This window comes from Ptychodera flava, chromosome 19, assembly GCF_041260155.1.
Source record: "Ptychodera flava strain L36383 chromosome 19, AS_Pfla_20210202, whole genome shotgun sequence".
Lineage (NCBI taxonomy): Eukaryota > Metazoa > Hemichordata > Enteropneusta > Ptychoderidae > Ptychodera > Ptychodera flava.
This window is the reverse complement of record NC_091946.1, coordinates 34,300,820-34,322,721: the sequence shown is the minus strand read 5'-3', so window position 1 is coordinate 34,322,721 and position 21,902 is coordinate 34,300,820. Positions and strand designations below refer to the sequence as shown.

The window sequence follows — 21,902 nt, the reverse complement described above, 5'->3', positions numbered from 1 at the left end:
TGTATCCACTAAATATTTAAGTCTGAGAGCAATTTAACTGGTAAATGTGACCCATGTTTCACCTGAAAAACTTAACCCAAGTAAAAACAACTCTACACATGAATGCCGCCTAATTTATTTAAATTAAATAGACAATAGCGATATGAAAACATGAGAATTGACAACAAGTCAGTACTTGGAGTTTATTAATACATGTCTAAATTTTTACTGCCACATGTGTAAACTACTATTCAATCCATTGACAATCTTCCCTTCTATTATGAATTCAATATGACTGCTAATGAATGGTTACTTCACATGGCCGAGTCTGATTTCACATGCATAGCCAGTGATGAATGTTCAAATTTTAACATGCCATATTTCCAAAACTGGCATGTGGCAGGTTGGACTGCTATGGACTGCCTATTTTTCGTCAAATAACCATTCAACCTGTTCCACGCAGGAATGTGGACTGGCTAATAGGCAGTTCAGAACTAGAATACGTAGTGGACACACAGGAAAAAAATACTGAAAAAAAGGGAGGAAAAATGGCATTAATGGGTCTTTTATAGTTAGCCCATGAAGGACTATTCCAAGTTAGCCCATGAAGGACTATTCCAATGGCAGACTGTCATTACAGTGGAGTAACATTGAATATCTTGGGTAGTCATAGAAAGGCAGACACTGGGTTGTGGAAAGTGCATTGAAATCACAATGGTCATGTTATACATTTTTCCCCAACATCTGAAACATCATACAGATACTCAGTTGAAGTAAAGTTATTTTATTTGTTTATTATTTATATATTTATTTGTTTATTATTTATTTCAAGAATGCAAGAATGTTGTTTTCACTAAAGCATATATTAAAAGTTATAAGGATTATATATGTGTGTACAACTTTGTACCTATGTAATCTTTCTTTTTGGGGAGGGGGGCCACAGAAATTTTGTCGCCGGTGATGGGGGGGGCCACTAAAATTTTTGCTGGTGTTAGGGGGGGGGGGGGCGGCTGTAAAAAATATGCGCACCACATATTTTTTCTTCCGGCCCCCCCTGCCGTTAATTGTGCTCGTTCCCTTAACCATAGTTGACCTCATCATTTCCCTGTAGCCCCCTTCCACCCCCTTAGCTCTGATTCGCTTTGCAGATAATTCTCCTCCATGGACAGTTGACAACATCGTAATTAATCGCTTGTCATGCCACGCAACAGCATAAAGGTCACCCTTGGTTTGAAAAATAGAGGGGACCCAGACATGACCCTTACCTTCAACACCTTGGACTTGAATGTATCCGGGAGACCCTTCCTACTTGGCTTTACTGTACCAAAGGCGCCAATGCCCATTCCCTTTAATTCCAAAAACAAAGTGGGGCTGGTATAAAAATTATCAACCACAAGGTGGCGTCCCTTTTGCTCGTAGCGGCTTTTCAAAAGTCCGGATACTTCACCTTCCCTGTGTAGAGCTGAAATCTTACAGCATAACCAGAACGAGACTCTGCAAGGACGGAGCTTTTCATTCTTAGGGACTGGACATATATTACAGGGGGGGGCGGTGTTTTTTGAAAAACCGCTGCGTAAAAAATAGTGACCCTTCAAAAGTTCATGCACAAAAATTAGTGACCCTCCCCCTTATCCGTGCATGAAAATAAGTGACCCTCCCCTGTTACTCAATACCCCCAAAAAACCCGCAATGTGTTAAAGACCCCCTTCTGACTTGCTATACTTTTTAAGTCGCCCTCCCGAAAGGAAGGCAAAATGTGGCCGATATAACGCGTTGTCCAAGAAATATCAAATCATATGTGTGTGATAATTCATGTAAATGTACTTTGCTTGAAGTGGCAGATAAAAAGTGCATGCCTGTACAAAAATGTAATTTTTAGATTTTATCGATAATGTTGATTCACTATACATGTAGTCGACTATAAGAAAACTACGAACGTGTATTTTCCAGTATAAAACTAGCTATATCTGTTCATATACAGATGTTTAATAACTGATATAGATATACTTGATTAGCATGGGTTGTTTACAAGTGCACATGTGAACAAGATATTTGATTTTGGAATTTCTGTCAAAATGTTGATCCACTATACATGGGAGTCTATGACAAAACTATACATGGGAGTCTATGACAACACTGTCAAAAAATTTTCAGAATTAAAAATATGCTCTATTTGTGTATATATGACCCTGAATAATTGACATAATTGTGCTTGATTAGAAGAGGGTGGTAACACGTGCATCTGTGTACAATAACTTTGTTTTTGGAATTTCTCATGAAATGTGGATCCATTATACATTGTAGTCTATGAAGAAACTATGAATAATTTTTTTTAAATACAAAATTTGGCAAATCTGTGTATTTATGTATGCTTGATTATTGATATTTATGTTCTTGATTAGACTAGAGTGGTTACAAGTCCATGTGTGTGTAAAAAATTTGATTTTGGATTTTCACCGAAATGTTGATTCACTATACATGGCATTCTATGGTGAAACCCTATGAATAATTTTTTTCCAATACAAAAATAGGTAAATCTGTGCATTTATGTACACTGAATTATTGGTACTAATGTTCATGATAGACTAGAGTGGTTTCAAGTCAATGGTTGTGCAAGAAATTTGATTTTGGCATATCACTTAAATGTCGATTCACTATACATGGCAGTCTATGATGAAACTGTGAATAATTTTTCCAATAAAAAAATAGGAAAATCTGTGCATTTATGTACACTTGATTATTGGTATTAATGTTCATGATTAGACTAGAGTGGTTTCAAGTCAATGGTTGTGCAAGAAATTTGATTTTGGAATTTCACCAAAATGTTGATTCACTATACATTGTAGGCTATGAGGAAACTACAAATAACTCATAGGTTATCTGATCCTAAATTGTTATTCAAAAGTTGTTCGACCTGAAGCTTCCAGTTGTTATTGATGACACTATGCACTATTCTGAACAGTTTGTATTCTGTCAATGTCCTCAAAAAATTAAAAAATGTACATACAGCGACATGAACGTTTGACACCGACCTGTACCCAATGTATTGTCAATGGGAGAATGATGTCAAATAAGTAATCTCCCAAATTGTTAATGAAAGAGTTATCATAGGGGACAGTTATGCACAATAGAGTTGAATAAGTAGAAATCATGACAACTTAAATCAATGTGGCTGCTTGGATCATCAATACATTGTTTATTATACCTGGAATTTGCGCCCGAAGGGCTCGCCGAAAATGGTAATGGCAGAAAATGAAAGTGCCAGGAGGTATTTTTTCTTTTTTCAGTATTCCATAACGTGCACATGCAATTTCAGCTTTGATGCATGAAAAAAGGTGACCCTCCCCCATAGGCTTGCACAAAATTTTATGACCCTTCAAAATGCTTGCGCGAAAAAATGGCGACCCACCCCCAAAAAACACCGGCCACCCCCCCCCTGTTATTTGTGTCCAGTCCTTACTTTTAGGTTTCTTGGGAATATATTGCTTGAACGTGAGACGGCCTTTGAACCCAAGCATGGTTTCATCAACGGATAGTTCCTTTCTTGGGTAATACGCGAGCTCCCAGTTTGAGGTCATTCGATCGATGAGAGGACGGATTTTAAAAGTGGGTCGTATCCTTCTCTGCCGCGTTGTCATTGAAGTGAAGACACGATCTTATGAGTCGTACTTCAATCTAGACATCACCAGCGGAAATCCCGGAGTACGGGTAAAACATCCTGCCGCCAGTGACTTTCCGCGGAGGGCGATTTCATGAGACCCATGGCGATTTCAACTGCGATGAATGCTCTCACGTCGGCTGAATCGATCGGTGACCACTTCCGGAACATTGAATAAGGACGGAGCTCGCGCTGTTGCGTGTAGATGTGAGGTTCCGCATATAAGTTGGTCTGCGTGACGATCATGTCGAGGACTTCTTGGTCAAAGTTAGCCCTGCGTACAGGTCTGTGTGTTCCCGGCCTTATACGGCCTCCACCACCGTATAACACAGGGAACACACAGACCTGTACGCAGAGCTAGGTCAATGTAAACTAAAAATAATGAGCTGGACTAAAATTTGCTGTGTCAACCAATGGTCCGGCCTGGTCCTCGCGAAAACACGGAAGAAAGTTCGGTTGATATGCTACGTCATCGTCTTCAATCCAGTTGTTATCGGGCAGCTCGTCGAGGTCTTCCCGGTCCCGTAGTCTTTCCGCAGCCGTTACCAGTCCGTCAAGTTCCTCCGGTGTAAAGCCTAACAACTCCTCGTCAGAATCATCATCGTCTTGAAAAATTTCCACTGAACGATCAACTTGGTCCGCTTCTTCAGCGGTAAGGGGAATCCCCTCGCCATTTAAATAGCAATGGCACAAATGCAATTAATATTTACGACTTGCCTGGTGGGAGCAGGATGCAAATAGAAATTTCAAATGTAGATTTATTCAGGTCATAGGGTGGAAAAAGTAAAATCACATGACACAAAATTGCCTAATATATATAGTCAATAAAGATCACCCCTATGGGGCCAATTGGGTTATTTTCGAGAATTACAAACAGCATATTTAATGAGAAGCCGTTATGTCGACATATCTCGATGAGGGCGCCAAACAAGATAGGGTCATAGGTCGACATTAGTCGACCACGGCGCCCGAGGGCGCTGTCGACAAAAATTGCCCAAGGCGTTGAGAGGGTTTATTTTTACCTTCTCGTGTCTATTTATAGACAGAGAAGGTATTAGAGTTGAAAAACCAGTATGCTGGGTGTCAACTACTTCCGTCTGTCAAGACTTCCGTCTGTCAAGATCCGTTGACGTCATGCCATTGTGATGGGTCATATCATAAACTGGTGGGGGTGTTCATGGTTCAGGTTGAGGTGCAGGAGAACGATTTTGAGCTGTGACAAAAATCAAAAGGGACTTAGCGGCATAGCCACAGTGTTAAGCCTTTCTCCAAGGTTCTTAGTTGACTACGATCTATTACAGACTACTGAGCTGACGTTAGGGGTACTCACTTTGTGTTTGCTCACTCTGTGTGCGCTAGTGTTTGGTACTGAGTTGTGTGGATATCCCCTCATGGCCTCACGTGATATGGGCCTGTTGCATAATCTGCAGATGATCATATGCCTCTGAGTCTGAAAACGGTCATTGTGTAAGCCTGTCGGCATTTTCCTTGCATTTTTTCTCATTAAATTTTGCAAAATATCGGCGAGTACCTCAATATTTCAAGATAACTCTTTCTTCCCAATCGTTTCCTGGAGTTTCAGAGTCATATGAACGAAAATGAGTGAAAGTTTTAGACAGGAAAATCGGACGTCGGCCATGTTCATTGTTTACAGTACAATCAGAAGTTTATGTGGAGGAAATAACTAACAAACACTGTTCATGATCAGCTATAAAAAACAATGAAAATGTTTATGATCAAAAGTTTTTGAGATGCGCACATTTTAACAAATACAGAAATTATTAATATTATAAATATAAGACCAAACTATTTTTTCAGGGATGGGACAGGTTGGAAATGAGGGGTGAGAGACAACAGCACTCCTATTGCTACATGTGGATGCAGCCACACCATTTCATTTACAGCATACTTATTCACTGTGTTGTGTTCAAGTTCCATATTGTACTGACTGTCATACAAGGATAACATAAGCAAAGCAAATCAAATTAGAAAAGGATCAATGCTGTTGTGTGGATTTTGCTGAACATGGCTGATTTTAATATTTCGCCCTATATATTTGGTATCCAGCAAAGGCATATTTTGATGTAAAGTCAAAATTAACACTACATTGCGGACAATATATGTTACCGTTTCTGCATGAACTTTTCTTTTTTAAATTATAGTATAGTAGTACTTTGAACAGATTAACAATTATCGTGATGTCAACCCATAATTTTACATCACAAAGACTGTAATTCTGCCAATTTTCTTTTATTTTTCAGTCATTTTATAAATTTTGTACTGAACAAGATGATTGAACAAATTGCAATGTTTGAATTTGTAAACTCAAAGAATAAAAAATCCTTTGGTCACAGATTAAATTATTTTTTGAAAAGATATTTACTCTTAAACACTTTTAGCATATATTCTTTACACGGTCATGTATTTCAAGGAAAATATGCCTATTAAAAACAGTAATTTCTTCACTTTCAATTTTTTTTTTCAATACTATGACAATTATCAGCCATGAGGTTATACAAACACAAGACCAGATAATCGTTTTCATCTTTGGAAAATCCATTAAAAACAGTTAAAAGTAACTTAAAATGATCACTTGGTATACATTTAATTTACAGATGCCAGGTTGTGTATTTCACATGCACTCAGGTCAGTAGGGAAGTGCGTCATTACTATTTTGGACTGTTAATTCTTATTTCTGAATTATTTAACTTTTTTTTCCATATTGAACTATCTTTAGGCAGTTTATACTGTAGCTTAGAATTTTTTTGATTGATGTATTTAATCATCTTTTGGGTTCTTTGGGTCCATATCCCACCTCATGCCCCTACATCATCAACTATTTACCAACAACTCCATGCCAACAACCAATTACCTGACCTGGCCACACATTAGAGAAGGTACAGCGTCATTGACGGTATTTTCATTTATCCGTCCCGTCAAAAAACAGTTTCAGTGTTCAGAAATACTCTGGGAGAAAAAATGATTTGCTGCATTATTTAATTCTCTGAAGTCATTTACTTTAAACCTGAGAAAAAAAATATTATCTTTCACATGAACATCTTGCTTTGGCTACTCTGAGGCTTGTGTTACTGTAAACGGAGCTCACTATGGGCAATGAACAGTTCCTACTACTTACATATTCGAGATATAGCAAATTTTGTCGGGGAAATTATTTAACAGTTACCTGTAGACTACTAGTACCATGAGAAGTGAAATCATACTTTTAGGTGAAATTCCAATATCATAAAAGTTATCCACATCTGAACTTTCAAATACCCTATTTGAATCAAGCACATTTGTATCAATTGTCAAACACCTATAAAAGCACAAATTAACATTGTAAAAATATATTCATAGTTTTGTCATAGACTCAAATGTAATGCGAATCAACATTTCGGTGAAATTCCAAAATCCAGTTTCTTGCACACATATCAACGGTTAGCCATCCTAGCCCTAACTAAGTAAATTAATTATAAAATGTCCATGAATACACAGTGTTGGCTTGTTTTGTATAGGGAAAAAATATTCATAGTTCACTCCCATGTATAGTGGATGAACATTTTCGGTGAAATTCCAAAATCATATTTCTTGTACACGTAATATGCACCTTTAACTATCATATTCTAATCAAGTACAATTATGTTAATTATCCAAGGTCGGTATATGCACAAGTATAGCAAGTTTTTCATTGGATAAGAAAATCATTCACAATTCTATCAGAGACTCCCATGTATTGTGGATGAACATTTTTGGTGAAACTCCGAAGTTCAAATTTTGTACACATACTAGTTGATAACAATCCTATTCCACTTAAGTGCATTTATGTCAATTATCAAATGTCTATAAATCCATCGATTTTGATACTTTTGTACTGAAAAAATGATTGCACTGTTTTCTCATAGACTACCATGTATAGTGAATCAACATTATCAACAGCTGATTATAAATATAATTAAATCCAAATATCAAAATTTTGAACACACACGCTTGCATAAAAATATTGCGATCCACCTGTAATTTCTGTCCAATCGCTTTGAGGGGTAATTTGAAGGGAAATTCGAACATTAATACCTTGTGAGTTTGTAAGAGGGGTCATTTGAAAAAAATGATGCTATCCCCCTCTAGAGATATCTTGTGTGTGCAGCTTTACCGTACTCAAGCAATTGGGGTCATGAAATTTTTGTCATCTTAAAAGAGGGGGCTATCAATTTTTGGTGCAATGGGTAGAGGGTTCACTTATTTTGACTGATGCGTAGGAAGAATTTGCCGACCCACCCCCGGGCATAATAACTGAACGTTCCCTAAGTGCCAGTAGAAACTACTCACCCATCACATCACTGTTTTAGTCTGGTTCCCTGACCCATTTTCCCCGGTAGAGGGCGTGGGGAAAAATAGGGACCCTATTTTCCCCCACGCCCTCTACGGGGAAATGGGTCAGGGAACCAGACTAACCACTATTTTTGAACCATCAGTGTTATTTCTATCGAAAATACACATATCTTAGATTTAAGTTCTGTAAAGTAAAAATTCGATTTGCTGAAATATCCAGGCTCTTATGTACAGACTTGTCCATGAGAGTTCTAGGGATCTACCGATGCGTTTGGAGACCTACCGTTGAGTTTTATGGTGATAGGCGATCGTTTTCTCTCGTCTTGCCATGGCTCTAGCCTACTTCCTCGACGTCGAGGATGATGGTGAAAGTGACTGGTCTGCAATCCCTAAAATATGCTAAAGATAAATTTTGTTGAAATACGTTTGGTTTTGTTGGTACCTGTGGAGGGACTGTGCTGTAACTGGAGTAGGGCAGAGTACGCGAGGTAAGAACAAGGGAAAGCACGGCCGATTTCTACAATCATGTGTAAACCAGCTCCATTCACAGTGGTCCAGAAAGGATGCTGCCAAGGACACTCCGATACTTGCACTATGTGCAAAAGTCAATTATTGGCGGTTTTAAGGGGCTGGAGTTCAAGCAACACACTGTTACTAGTACCATTGCTGGGAACTGGTTAATTGAACCCCCAGCCGATTGGACCAAAGTCAACAGAGATTATTAAACATTAACATGTTGTTAGTCATCTAACGTCCTGTAGGTCTTTACACAGTAGTATCCTGAAGTATTTCGGTCAAACAAACAGGTCAGCAGCAACGTGTAGCTGTTTTGTGTTTCGGCAGTTTACTATAACTATCCGTCTAGGCTACGAGTTTATTTCTTCTCGAAAGAGAAAGGCAACCTCAAGAATGAACATACACGAATCCCATGAATGTATATAAAGACCAAGCATATAAGCATATATGAAAATCAAATTAAATAGTCCTTGTATTTTTGAAACGTATAATTAAGTTGGTTTTGTTGAACGATGTCTCTACAAAATTTAAGTTTTTACTGGAACTGAATGCTACAGTTACCAAATGAATTTCGACGACGTGACTTCTCGTTTATATATAGCCCTATAAGAAACAGGTTTTCATTTGTAAGCAGTTCTGAAATGCATTCAACTGTTTTTCCATTTTTCCCATAGCGTATGAATACCCCAAACCATGTGACTTTGACCATTCCCTGTGCCAGTGGCAGCAACTTGACGATGACGAGCATGACTGGACGTTGCAGTCTGGCAACACGTCAGCCTCCCGCCCCGGCTTCGATACTGGACCTATTTCCGACCATACACAGGGAAGTGGTGGAAGTGGGCAGTACCTATTCCTCGCGTTTACTAATGGCCATGGAGAGGAGGCAAGACTAGTCAGTTCACTCATTAACCCATCATTAAGTGATCCCTGCACTGTAAGTGGTCTCAATTCCATTGTTGATTTGTAGTCAGTTGTCTTACGTTGTAATAACTATGAAATAATCTCGAGAACGTAGCCCTCTCCTTTGCTGATGTCATTAGTGGCAGTATATCGTTGTTGCAAGTGATACTGTTACAGCACTTTCCCATTTGTCGATGAACATTTATTTTCATTTTAAAGAGAGCACCATACACTCTCATTTTTGGGTGTAAGTGGAATGTTTCATTTTTACAGTAAATATGCTATACATTTAATTCTCCTGAGAACAAAGTGGTCGAACTCTCGATATTTCGATTTACCTTTCACAATGCTTTCTATCAATAGATGGTTTTCTACTATTACATGGTTGGATATCTTAGCCTGAATATCTTCTATATATACAATGAGTCGAGATATCTAAGGAAAGCGTGGAGTAAGTTCGGATATCAAGGGAATTCTTGGACTCGAGGCAATGTGACATTTTATGACGTAACGAGACCATTTGAGGTACGACTGTATACTTTAACCCATGCTGTATTCCCCGGCTATGAGTATGATCTTACAAGGAAAGTGTGACAAGAAAAATCAATGGCTTACACAAAATTATTACTTCTCATAGTACCCTCCTTTATAGGGAAGTCACAAAAGCATGTTGTATGTACATCTATATGGTAACAAATAATGGAATTGCAATCGGAGCAAATAAATAAACGATGAATAAATATATAACAAATATAGGGTTAAATCTTGGAGAATTTTTTTATGACTGCAGGTTTTTTAATCTTTGACCGTACATGATGCAGACGAAAGAACAAAATATGCAACGAGATATTATTACAAAACTTTCTTTATGTCTTCGTCTGCACCCTCTCTCTCTCTCTCTCTCTCTCTCTCTCTCTCTCTCTCTCTCTCTCTCTTTCTCTCTCTCTCTCTCCTCTCTCTCTCTCTCTCTCTCTCTCTCTCTCTCTCTAGGTCATAGTTCAGGGACATGATATACTTAAGTTGGAAGGTTCTATTGCACTAGACGACATTTCGTTTCTCGGCGGTTGCATCAGAGGAGGTAAAAATAAATTTTAAGCAATTTTCAATGAATTGTGCTCTGTAAACTCTTTTGCAGAAACATAAATTTAGTGTTTGTAAATAAGAAAGTGACAACGTTACCAAAATAGAGTCATCCACCATTCTGACAACCAGAAAAATTTCAGAATTGCTAAACCAAATCATTTCAAGAACGGTTCTATCTTTTCATGATAAAAGTTACTTTGAATTTCTTGCTTATTATTTTTACGAATTCCCAAATTCGAACACTTTCGAATGTTTTACTGAACTCGCGCGTTCATTCCCAACACAGGTTAAACGATCCATGACATTTTTACGTTCACAGACTTACAAACACAAACTAGAGTTTTACGTGTGATAACAGTTTTAACGAGTCCAAACGACTTTGTTGGAATGGGTGAAATCGGTACAGACAAAGTGTGACGCCGTATCTTGGTGAACAAAATCATGAAAGACAGTGCTTATTTATGGGTAACATTCAGAACACAGCACAAATCATCCATTTTATACATGAAAAATTATTTCCCACATCGATGAACCCCCTTTTGATTATTTTTTGTTGAAGAAAACTTCCTGAGCAAAAATTTTTTCGTCTCCATGCTTAGGGATTTTTTTTTTCTGTGAACTAAAATCTTTTAGTTACTAAATTCTAACCGGAAGAATTAATTTATATTACCCTCATCTCTCTCAAAAAAGGCAGTTTACGTTTGGTCAATCCAGTCTCTGGTTCCCAGAAAGAAGGACGGGTAGAGATTTTCCTACATGACCAGTGGGGGTCAATATGTAGTTTAGGAACCAGCTGGGACTTGGAAAGAGAAGGAAAAGTCGTGTGTCGACAGCTTGGGTATCAGAGCGCCGAGTCGACCCGATCGATCGATTCCGCCCCAGACACCACGCCAATTCTGCTAGATAATGTCAAGTGCAATGGTACCGAGGCAGCTCTGGTAGACTGCACCCATGATGGGTACGGTGTCGTTGATTCGCGATGCACTCATCTTTACGACATAACGTTGCAGTGTTTAGGTGAGTTTTCTTATAACGACTTTTTTCATATTTTGCATACACAAACGAACAATCTCATTGTAGTACGGATAAACTCGAGATTTGACTTTTTGCCTGCTCTCGCGAGATATCGCGCGGGTCATTATGAAGTAACGTAAGGTAAAAGTGTTTAACAAACGATCTTTTATTTCCATGCTGCTCAGCTAGATCCAAGTTGTCAGTTTACAGCGTTCATGTTATTTAGCTGAGTGGGCATTGAATGTCCAGAGTTTGGCGGACATGTTATGGTCGCACTCCAAGATATTCTTTGTACATCAGAATTAAACTCATACATGTAACTTTTACAAGTGCAATGCAAAGAAGAGTCGATAAACATATTTTTACAAGCAAAGATGCAATTAAATTAGTTTGGAAATAAATTCATGAACATTTTGTAATAAAGTCGCGAGGGAGTAATATTGTCATTTTACCTGTACATGTATACGTTACGTATAAAATCACATCAATGCCCATTTCAGAGGGCTGCGTGGACCCTGGTACTCCTACCAATGGTCGACAGACTGGTTCACCAGACTTTTCTCACGGCTCGGATGTGACTTTCGTTTGTAGCAGCGGATACGAAATAGAGGGTTCAAGTTCAATATCCTGTAACGATGGCACCTGGAGTGCCCAGATACCATTTTGCTCACGTAAGTTTTTTTTAAAATAAATAACAAATTTACGATGTGAAACGACGATGTGAAATGAGTTGTCTAATATCTTACTTCCGCATGGTCTATGAATTCCGCGAAAGTATGTATATATATATATATATATATATATATATATATATATATATATATATATATATATATATATATATATATATATATATATATATATATATATATATATATATATATATATATATTATACCGGTACAGGAGGTACAGGATACCTTCAAGATATTTCAGTCTTTATATATATATATATATATATATATATATATATATATATATATATATATATATATATATATATATATATATATATATATATATATATATATATATATATATATATATATATATATACGTACTTACTTACTTACTTACTTACTTACTTACTTACTTACTTAGCCGGCTATTGAACCACTCTTTTTTTGGAGTGGAGATTTAGCCGAGCGGTTCTCTCTGTGGCCTCTCCGCTAGGCGACTGATGCCGTATGTTGTGGGTTCGAACGCGATTGAAAACTAGCCGTATACATACATACATACATACATACATACATACATACATACATACATACATACATACATACATACATACATACATACATAATGTTTATTGCGCAACAACACACTTAAGAAGTGTGGTAAGGCAAAAATACCTGTACAGTTCAACGAAGTGTGGTAAGGCTGGTTGTAGCTACTGCTGGGGGAGAAAGTAAAGTACTTGAAATATACTTGACAAGGGGTAATTTATCTGACTGACTAAAGATGTAAATGAACTTCTCTTTCTGGTCTAAGTCAACGAAACCAGGACTGCATATAGTTATTGAGGAAAATAACATCTCTCTGTGAGTGCTATATTTTGGACAGATCATTACATAATGGAATTCATCCTCTACTGAAGATTTACAATACTTACAAAATCTCTCATTTGCAGGGACTTTTGGGATTGATCTCCGACCTAATTCAATTTGTAAGTTGTGATCAGAGATTCGGAGTTTAGTAAGCCACTTCCTATAAGTAAAATTTCTTATATCCATAAATAATTTTCAAAGTGAAAAGAAGTTTTAAATTCTCTATATGTTCTGAGTTTATATTTCCTGAACCCGGGTTTCGTGAATCATTATGCAAATTTCTGAGCCAAGTCTGATGATAACTCTTACATAAATTATCAACAACAACACTTACTGTGGAATTGATATTACATACGGAAGTCAATACATTACTTTCACTGTAAGAATTCAAAATGTTATACACAAAATCAGACCATTTTGAATTAAACCTCGATGATATATATGCAGACTTAAGTAAATGTCATCAGTCAAAACCAGTCTATGCCAGTACTTGAGCATGTGTTTTATAACTGTAAACCGAATTGGTTATCTACCAAGCTCTCCAATAACACCAGCATTTGAGGCATGTTTAGAAACTCCTAGAATGAATTTATAGAAAGAGATACTGATATAATCAAGAAAATTAACTTTGTCATTAATTTCATGCCCCCATATTTCACAGCCATAAGTCATAATAGGTACAATTAACGTATCAAAAAGTGCTAATGCTACTTTTACAGAGAGTGAACTATTCTGAAATAGACCCTTACGAAGGCTAAAAAGTGCTTTCATTGCCTTCAATTTAAGAATACGAAAATTACCTTTGAATTTACCATTTGGAGTAATGACAAAACCAAGATAACAGTATTCTTTCACTAAGTCAAGCGCTATTCCATTGTAAGTAAGGGTAACTCCTTTTACAAGATGATCACTTTTGTTAAATACAATTACTTTTGTCTTCTTTATGTTAATACATAATTTCCAATTACCTCAAAAATCACGCAGCTCATCAAGACAACTTTGCAAGCCAGCTCTAGTTTCTGAAATCAACAGGAGATCATCAGTATACATCAGACAATTTATATGGAGTGAATTCAAATTAATAGGACAGTCCTCATCATCACCAAAAATGCAAGGAAGATCATTTAAAAAAACATTAAATAAAGTTGGACTTAAATTACAACCTTGCTTGACACCTATTTTGGACTCAAAATCACCAGTAAGACAATTATTGCTTTTCACACAATATTGAACATTACTATACATTGACTTGATAATGTTATAAAAATTGCCATCAATTCCATATTTCTTCAATTTCCAAAGTAAACCTGTACGCCAAACTCTATCAAACGCCTTCTGAAAATCTACAAAGCAACAATAAAGATATCTATGACTGGGATTACTGCTCGAATGACAGGATTTAGAATATACCTGCCTTTCGATAGCAGAACGTAACACAAAGAAATTGTCAGCAGCTAGTTCTCCTCTTTGATCTGAAACCAGACTGGAAAGGTGAAAGAGAGTTATTTTACTTAATAATAATAAAGTACATTTGTAGTGCGCCTAATCTCTGAACAGAGCTCTAGGCGCAATAGTGACAATACAATATAACAGAGGAAATGTTGAACCACCGGGACTGGAGACTACGTAAACGAAAAAGGTTTAAACTACTGTTTAAAGAGAAAAGTCTTGAGGGAACGGCGGAAGGAAAGGGTAGAGTTGGAGTGGCGAAGGTCAGAAGGAAGTTTGTTCCATAATGCAGGGCCAATGTAAGAGAAAGATCTCTCGCCAAAAGTCTTTGTGGAAACTCTTGGAATACTGAGAAGTCGAGAATCTGAGGAAGAGCGGAGTTGTCTTTTGGAGTGTATTGATGTAGAAGTTCAGAGAGATATTGCGGTCCTGTGCCCGCAAGTGAATTGAAGCAAGTAGATACAACTTTGTAGTGGATACGAGAACTAATAGGCAGCCAGTGTAATTTTGCAAAAGGGGTTGAACATGATCAGATTATAACATTATCAATCGATAAGCCTATTATTCAACACTGAAGTAAAAGGTTTTGCTAGACAACTATTGACAGATATCCCTCTATAGTTAGATGGATCACTTGTATCTCCAGATTTAAAAAACTTTGACCAAAAATGCCCTTTTCCAAGCATTTGGAATCTATCTGATCTGAGAATGGTATTAAAGAGTATGCAAAGTGGAGTAAGTAAACAAGAACCCCGATATTTAAACATTTCATTTAAAATTCCATCTGTACCTGGAGACTTCTCAGAAGGCGAAGGCAGCCCGCCGGTAAAGAGGGTCGATCATGGGCATTGCATGAAGTAAACCTAATTGGAGTGGGCCGCTAAAGGCGTCTGCCCGTTAAGAGGGTCATGGGCCATTACATAAAGTCAATTTATTGTAGTGGGCCACTGAAGGCGGCCCGCCGGTAAAGAGGGTCGATCATGGCCATGGCATAAATTGAACTTTATTGTAGGTATTATGTTTTTGAAAATGTGGCGTTCCCCCCCTTTCCTACCAGTGAAAAAGCGATGACCCCCCCCCCCCGCCCGTAAAAACTGAATGGTCCCTAATGCAGTTAATATCTATGATATTTTGACAACATTACCAATCACGAAAATTCTCATTGCGTCAGTTATCAGTATGAATGTAATTGCCATAGTTGTATGGCCTGTTACGGTATGGTCTATACATCTGGTAATCACGAACATCAACTGGTCTTAAATGTGATGCGGATCTATACCTATGGGAAGGTGAAGCGTAATCACCTCTATGAAATGCTCTTACACACTGTTTGATGTCACCCACCAAGAGACTAGTGCCTCGTGAATTTATGTGGATTCCATCCCTGTGATACATATCACTATAATTACCCAATCTGTGATGTTCCACAAAAACACATTTGTCAATATTGGAACATGCATTCTTGACCTTTCCATTAATAACCTGCATTTGATTATTCAACAACACATATTTACCATGAAAAGGTAAAATACCTGACACTACAATAAGTGCCTTGGGGCAGAGATGTTTAATTTAATTACACAATGAAACAAGACCATCAACTATCATATCATCACGCATGTTACCAACATTGTTTGATCCTACATGCAATATTAGGGACCGTTCAGTTTTTACGGCCGGGGGGGCGGCAAAATCCAGGGGGGTCATCATAATTTTGGAATCCGCAAAGGGGGGGTCATCACTTTTTCACTGGTAGGAAAGGGGGGGTCACCACATTTTCAAAAACATAATACCTAAAATAAAGTTCACTTTATGCCATGGCCATGATCGACCCTCTTTACCGGCGGGCCGCCTTCGGCGGCCCACTACAATAAATATACTTTATGTATTACCCATGACCCTCTTAACGGGCAGACGCCTTTGGCGGCCCACTCCAATTAGGTTTACTTCATGCAATGGCCATGATCGACCCTCTTTACGGGCGGGCCGCCTGCGGCGGCCCACTACAATAAATTGACTTTATTGTAATACCCCATGACATCTTAACGGCTGGACGCCTTCAGCGGCCCTTTTCAGTAAGGTTTACTTCGTTCAATGGCCACGATCGACCCTCTTTTTACCAGCGGGCCACCTTTGGTGCCCACTAGAATAAAGTTGACTTTACGTAATGGCCCATGACCCTCTTAACCGGTGCGCTGCCTTTGGCGAACCACTCCAATGAAGATTATTTTATACAATGTCCATTGACATAAGTTGTCTATGGAAATGAAGTTAACAATTGCCTTACAGTCGTCCTTAAGTAACAGACGTTTGCATGGATGTGGCTGAGAAGTTTGTGCACTGGTATCTCTGCTACACGAATAAAGTGCGCCGTGCACCGGAGTTCAAATCCAAACCGTGCGGGTAATTTGACATATGGGTTTTGGTTATTTTTCAGCGGGGGGGGGGGGGGGGTCATCAATTTTTTCGTCTGACAAAGGGGGGTCATCATTTTTTCGCGAAAAATGCAGGGGGGTCATATTTTTTTGAACTCCGGCGACAAGATTTTGCCGCCCCCCCAGGCCGTAAAAACTGAACGGTCCCTTACAATCTCCGCATCAACATTTTTTATGTTTCTAATACGCGCATGGGCTTCATCAATATTTGAGACTCTCAATTTAAGAGACTGCTTATCTTTATACAACAAACTTATTAATGTATTTGGTGATAGAGTCTCCAATTACAAAGACGTCACAGTTACTCTTTGCCCCAAATCGCGAATGACGTGGACGTCTACCTACGTAATACAATATCATATCATCTGATATATTTCATCAATTATATGTGCACACAAAATTTACTGTAAAGTTTCTGGTAATCAGTCCTATATGGTAATAAAAATAGGCGTGTGTCATAGTGTTTCATGGCGCTTGCTACATCATATCAGACAGAGTTAATTGTTAGCTTACTTTACACGATCCTATGCTTCCTTATTACCTTAACTCACAAAGACCTACCTGTCATCCGCTGAAACTATCCAGTAATATAGCGTTCAATTTCGGTTCCAGCTCCCGATTATTGTGCACCCGACCCATGTCCAGGGAGTACCACTTGCATCAGTTCCTCTGCCGGCTATTTTTGTAGCTGTCCGTCGGGAGATGATGAGCAGTGTTGGCAGAAATCAGGTTTGTACAAAAAGAGAATTTTCTCGAAACTGTAAACATCTGACGCAATTTTGAAAATGTAGATGAATTTATTTCTATGGAGAGGTTTTCAAAATACTTTGTGAAGTCAAATGATCAAATTATTGTGTTTAATTCTGATCATGATATTTTATCAAATTGCTCAAGGGAGGTTTACTGTCAGTCGCTCACTAATATGCATATGGACGGCACGTAAAGTTTACGTCTGGATGTAACTGATCAATGCGGCTTTTATAATGGAGCCATTTTGAATTAAACCACGATCGTGACGTCACACCATTCAAAACGCCAGTAATTATCCAGAAGAAACCCCGCTGTTGTTTTCATAAACTTCCGGAAACACGATTGGAACTAATTTGGGATAATTGGATAGGCGCAATTTATCAAGAATTTTAGAAATTTGTTTAATATTACCTATATTTCCTTATCATCTTTAAAATTTTATTCAAAATTTATGATGCTGTTGGAATGTTATGGGTAAGAATCAGCGCATGATAGTATCTAATGCAATATTGTTCAAAACATAGGAACAATATTTATATTTGAATGAAAATGTGTGAGCTTGTCTATGGTTTCTTCATTACTGAAATACTTGTACTAATCTCAGTTTGTCACTTTTCCTCGACCAAACTGAAGTTTTTGATTGATTTACAGTTAAGTCAGTCAGGGTCATTTAAAATGTGCCCTGACTCAATTTATGTTTATGAAGCCTGAAATTCACGAAAAGTCAGGGGCATTTCAAAAGTGCCCTGACTCAAAAGTCGTCAATTAGAGAAATTTTAAGCATTTTGTCTCGTTTCTTCGGTACATTTACACAAAAATCAACATGTTTTCATGAAAATGAATCCGATGAAAGAGGTATGCAATAATCATTGTGTTTTCGTTGTTTTTTTAGATGAGAACAATATTTCAAATTTTACACTATTCTATCATTTGTAAAATTTCGGCTGTAAAAATTTCGATTTCGTTACATTTTCCTAATAATTACTCTAATCCAATTATCCCAAAATAGTTCCAATAAACTTCCGGAGGTATTTCAAGAAACAAATCCGGGAGTTTATGGACACCTGGTTTGAGATAAAATTAACATTCAATCATGATTGGTCCTGAAATAATACGACATAACAAAGAATACTCTGAAAATTGATTTTATTCTAATTTCGTGCTATTAGTTTATTGGTGACAAATGTTTATTTTGACAGATTGTGATATTTATGGAAGATGATTCTTTGACAACACAGCGGTCAGATATCTTTTTCTCTCGAGATAATTCTTTTTCTTCATTGCTTCGCTCATCACATACTGTATGGCATACTGTCGCTTCTCGGGATACAAGGCATGCTCTCTTTGGTTGTGGTTGTTGTTCAGTCACGGTCCCTGCAATCGAATTCAAAGAATATTCCTTTAGGAATGTGAAAGATAGCACGGCACAGTAATAGGTTCTTTGTCCGTATAGTCAAACACTCAGAAATTAATTAAATTGCATACATGTGATCGCCTTCGTTCATTTTCACATTTAATTTTGTTCTATCCATTTATGTCTCATATGAAATATAAGAACATTTCCGAAGACACCATGTTAATCCTTTGGGTGCAGTAATTTTTCCCCTTTAGAACAAATTTTATCAATTATTATGAATTGTTCTAAAATATTGTAGGTAATTTTTGACCGAATGGACATCAAATTTTAGTGGTTACACTTTTAAAATCAAACGTTGGGCAACAATCTGAAAAAATGACTGGGTTACATTTTATACAGGCGACAAAAATTGATATACACTAAAGCTTAAAGTTGTTTACAATACTACAGACCTTGTAGAATTCTACTGATGTCGTGTTGCTGGTTGTCTGACGTTCGTTTATAGTTTCTAACCGCCTCGCTTCTGTGACCAGTTTTTTCACAAATCAGTTGTTCGTCAACACTGGCATCATACAGTGGTGTGGCTGCTGTGGCCCTCAAGGAGTGGTTTGTGTGATATCCTTCAAGTCCAGCTTTCTTGCAAAGACGGGCGACAGTAGAATTTAGAGCATTGTGTCCCAGTGGGCGATTGGTATACCAACAGGTTGCAGTTGAATTCGTAGAAGGCTACAGATAGTAAGCATTGGCAGGCCGATTTGGAGGGCTAAAAGTAAAACAAAGTGGAGATAACTTACTGTAAAGAAACCGCTGACAGTATAGATACAAGGTCAGATCTGTATTTATGCTTGAATCTGTATCGGTTATCAAACATGTGTATCGAGGAAAACAGTTCTCATTAGTACCGCTGGCACGGCATTTATTGTGAAAAATACACAAAACTTCAATAGTTAAAATACTCACCACAGTGCATTATACCGCTGGTACAGGCGAACTATACATCTGTCCGGCATGTTGATGTTTTCGTAAGCTCTGGTCACTTTGGGCTGAAGTTTTCTACTCTTCAAACCACCTTGATTTGATTTACTCACGTCCTCACGATATTCAAGATACTTAACACCGAGAGAATCAACTTTTAATTGGATTTGCGAATTGACGTGGCGCAGGTTTCGATGTTCTTTTCCACCGCGAAGAGCGAAATGCAAGCCAAATAGGTATATTTGAGTGTCCAGTAGTGTTTGAGGGTTATGATCTCCCAGAAGCTTCTTCTGCCACAATGTTTTCTACGCTAACGCTAATTACCTGAGCCTGTCTTCTATGCACCCCCTGCCCTCTCTTCGCACGTTCTTTCATTACACATCTAAACTTTTTTGCAAATCTTTAAAAATTGGGTCATTCATGAACCTGACGTCTCTAACTGTTTCACAGACGTATTTCTGAATGGACATCACAATCTCGTATAAAGTATAATCCGGAAAGTCCGAGCCGTCGCGTTTTTTCACTTCTTGCACAAATCTTGCCAAAAAGAAATTCATTTCACAATTAGTCATATCATTAATTGATGGTTCTACAAAACTCAGATGTGCAGCCTTACCATCCACAATACTCCTATTTATTTCTGTACGCCAAGTCTCAAACAACTGCACTGACCATTGTAATTTTTTCATTATGATTTTTGGAATATTTTCCTTATAATTTTCTTTTCCAAATCACTATCGCTAAGCAACGTACCAACGCGTAAACCTTTATCGCTGGCAACTGTACTAGAACCTGGTTTATGTTCTATTACATATACTGGTGTCTTTCTATCATTCGAATATGGAAACTCTTTGTAATCACTACAGTGTGTGGTAGCAGCTTTTTTCTCAGCAGACTGCAAATTATCAAATTCCTCAAGAAAGCTGCCGGGAGAAAACCCCATATTAACACTAGACTCACTATTGGACTGCACTTCTCTGAACGTGTTTTGCGTCAGAAAAATACCCTCGTCTTGGTCACACATCTTACCTGCCTACTATAGGCGAGCGGCGAATCCACAAAAAGGGCCTTATTTTAGGAGTTTAATGTACCCACCATACATACGGCCACATCATACGTCATTTGAAAGCTTATTATCTCTACTTTAAGAAAATTGACGATGTGGAGCTGCCAAGTAGGGCCATAACCTCCTAATTTGCATAATTAACAAGGGTACCCAATTTGCATAAATGCGATATAATATTTGAAATTTATTGTTAACTTCTCTAACGATACATTTAAAACTATCGAGTGATATATCAAATTAAAGTTCTTTCCATGTAGAATACAAAATGGATATTCAAAGAGATATTGAAATTGATTATACTGAAATATTTTCATGTTTATATGGAAAACAATATTTTCCCCTTTTGAATAACAATATTTTTAAAATTTTACACATACAGCAACTACACACAGCCACACCATACGTCATTTGAAAGCTTATTATCTCTACTTCAAGAAAATTGACAATTTGGAGCTACCAAATCGGGCCATAACCCCCTAATTTGCATAATAAACACGCATACCCAATTTGCATAAATGCGATATAGTATTATAAATTTATAGTTACTTTTCTAAACATACGTTTAAACTATCGAGGATATATCAAATGAAAGGTAGTTACATGTAGAATACAAAATGAATATTAAAAGAGATATTGAAATGGATTTCACTGAAATATTTTCATATTTATATGGAAAAAATATTTTCCCCTTTAGAATAATAATATTTTTAAAATGTTGACACATAGAGTCCTATCATACAGCCACATCATACGTCATTTGAAAGCTTATTATATCTACTGAAGAAAATTGACAATGTGGAGCTATCAAGGAAGGCCGTACCCCTTTATGTCCATAAATTACA

General features: G+C 37.5%; 1 protein-coding gene and 1 long non-coding RNA gene across 2 annotated transcripts in view; both read left to right on the top strand.

Moving 5' to 3' along the window:
* The first annotated feature begins 10,410 nt into the window (after positions 1-10,410).
* LOC139119367 (uncharacterized) lies at positions 10,411-12,146 on the top strand. The gene is made up of 3 exons (XR_011548908.1): positions 10,411-10,463; positions 11,159-11,485; positions 11,983-12,146. It is a non-coding gene; the product is annotated as an uncharacterized lncRNA (long non-coding RNA).
* A 5,381-nt stretch (positions 12,147-17,527) lies between these two features.
* The window catches only part of LOC139119365 (protocadherin Fat 4-like), a 45,793-nt gene continuing 41,418 nt past the window's right edge, over positions 17,528-21,902 (top strand). Inside the window, exon 1 of the mRNA XM_070683153.1 lies at positions 17,528-17,641. The gene's annotated coding sequence lies outside the window, so the exon portion shown is untranslated. The remainder of the gene's footprint in view (positions 17,642-21,902) is intronic.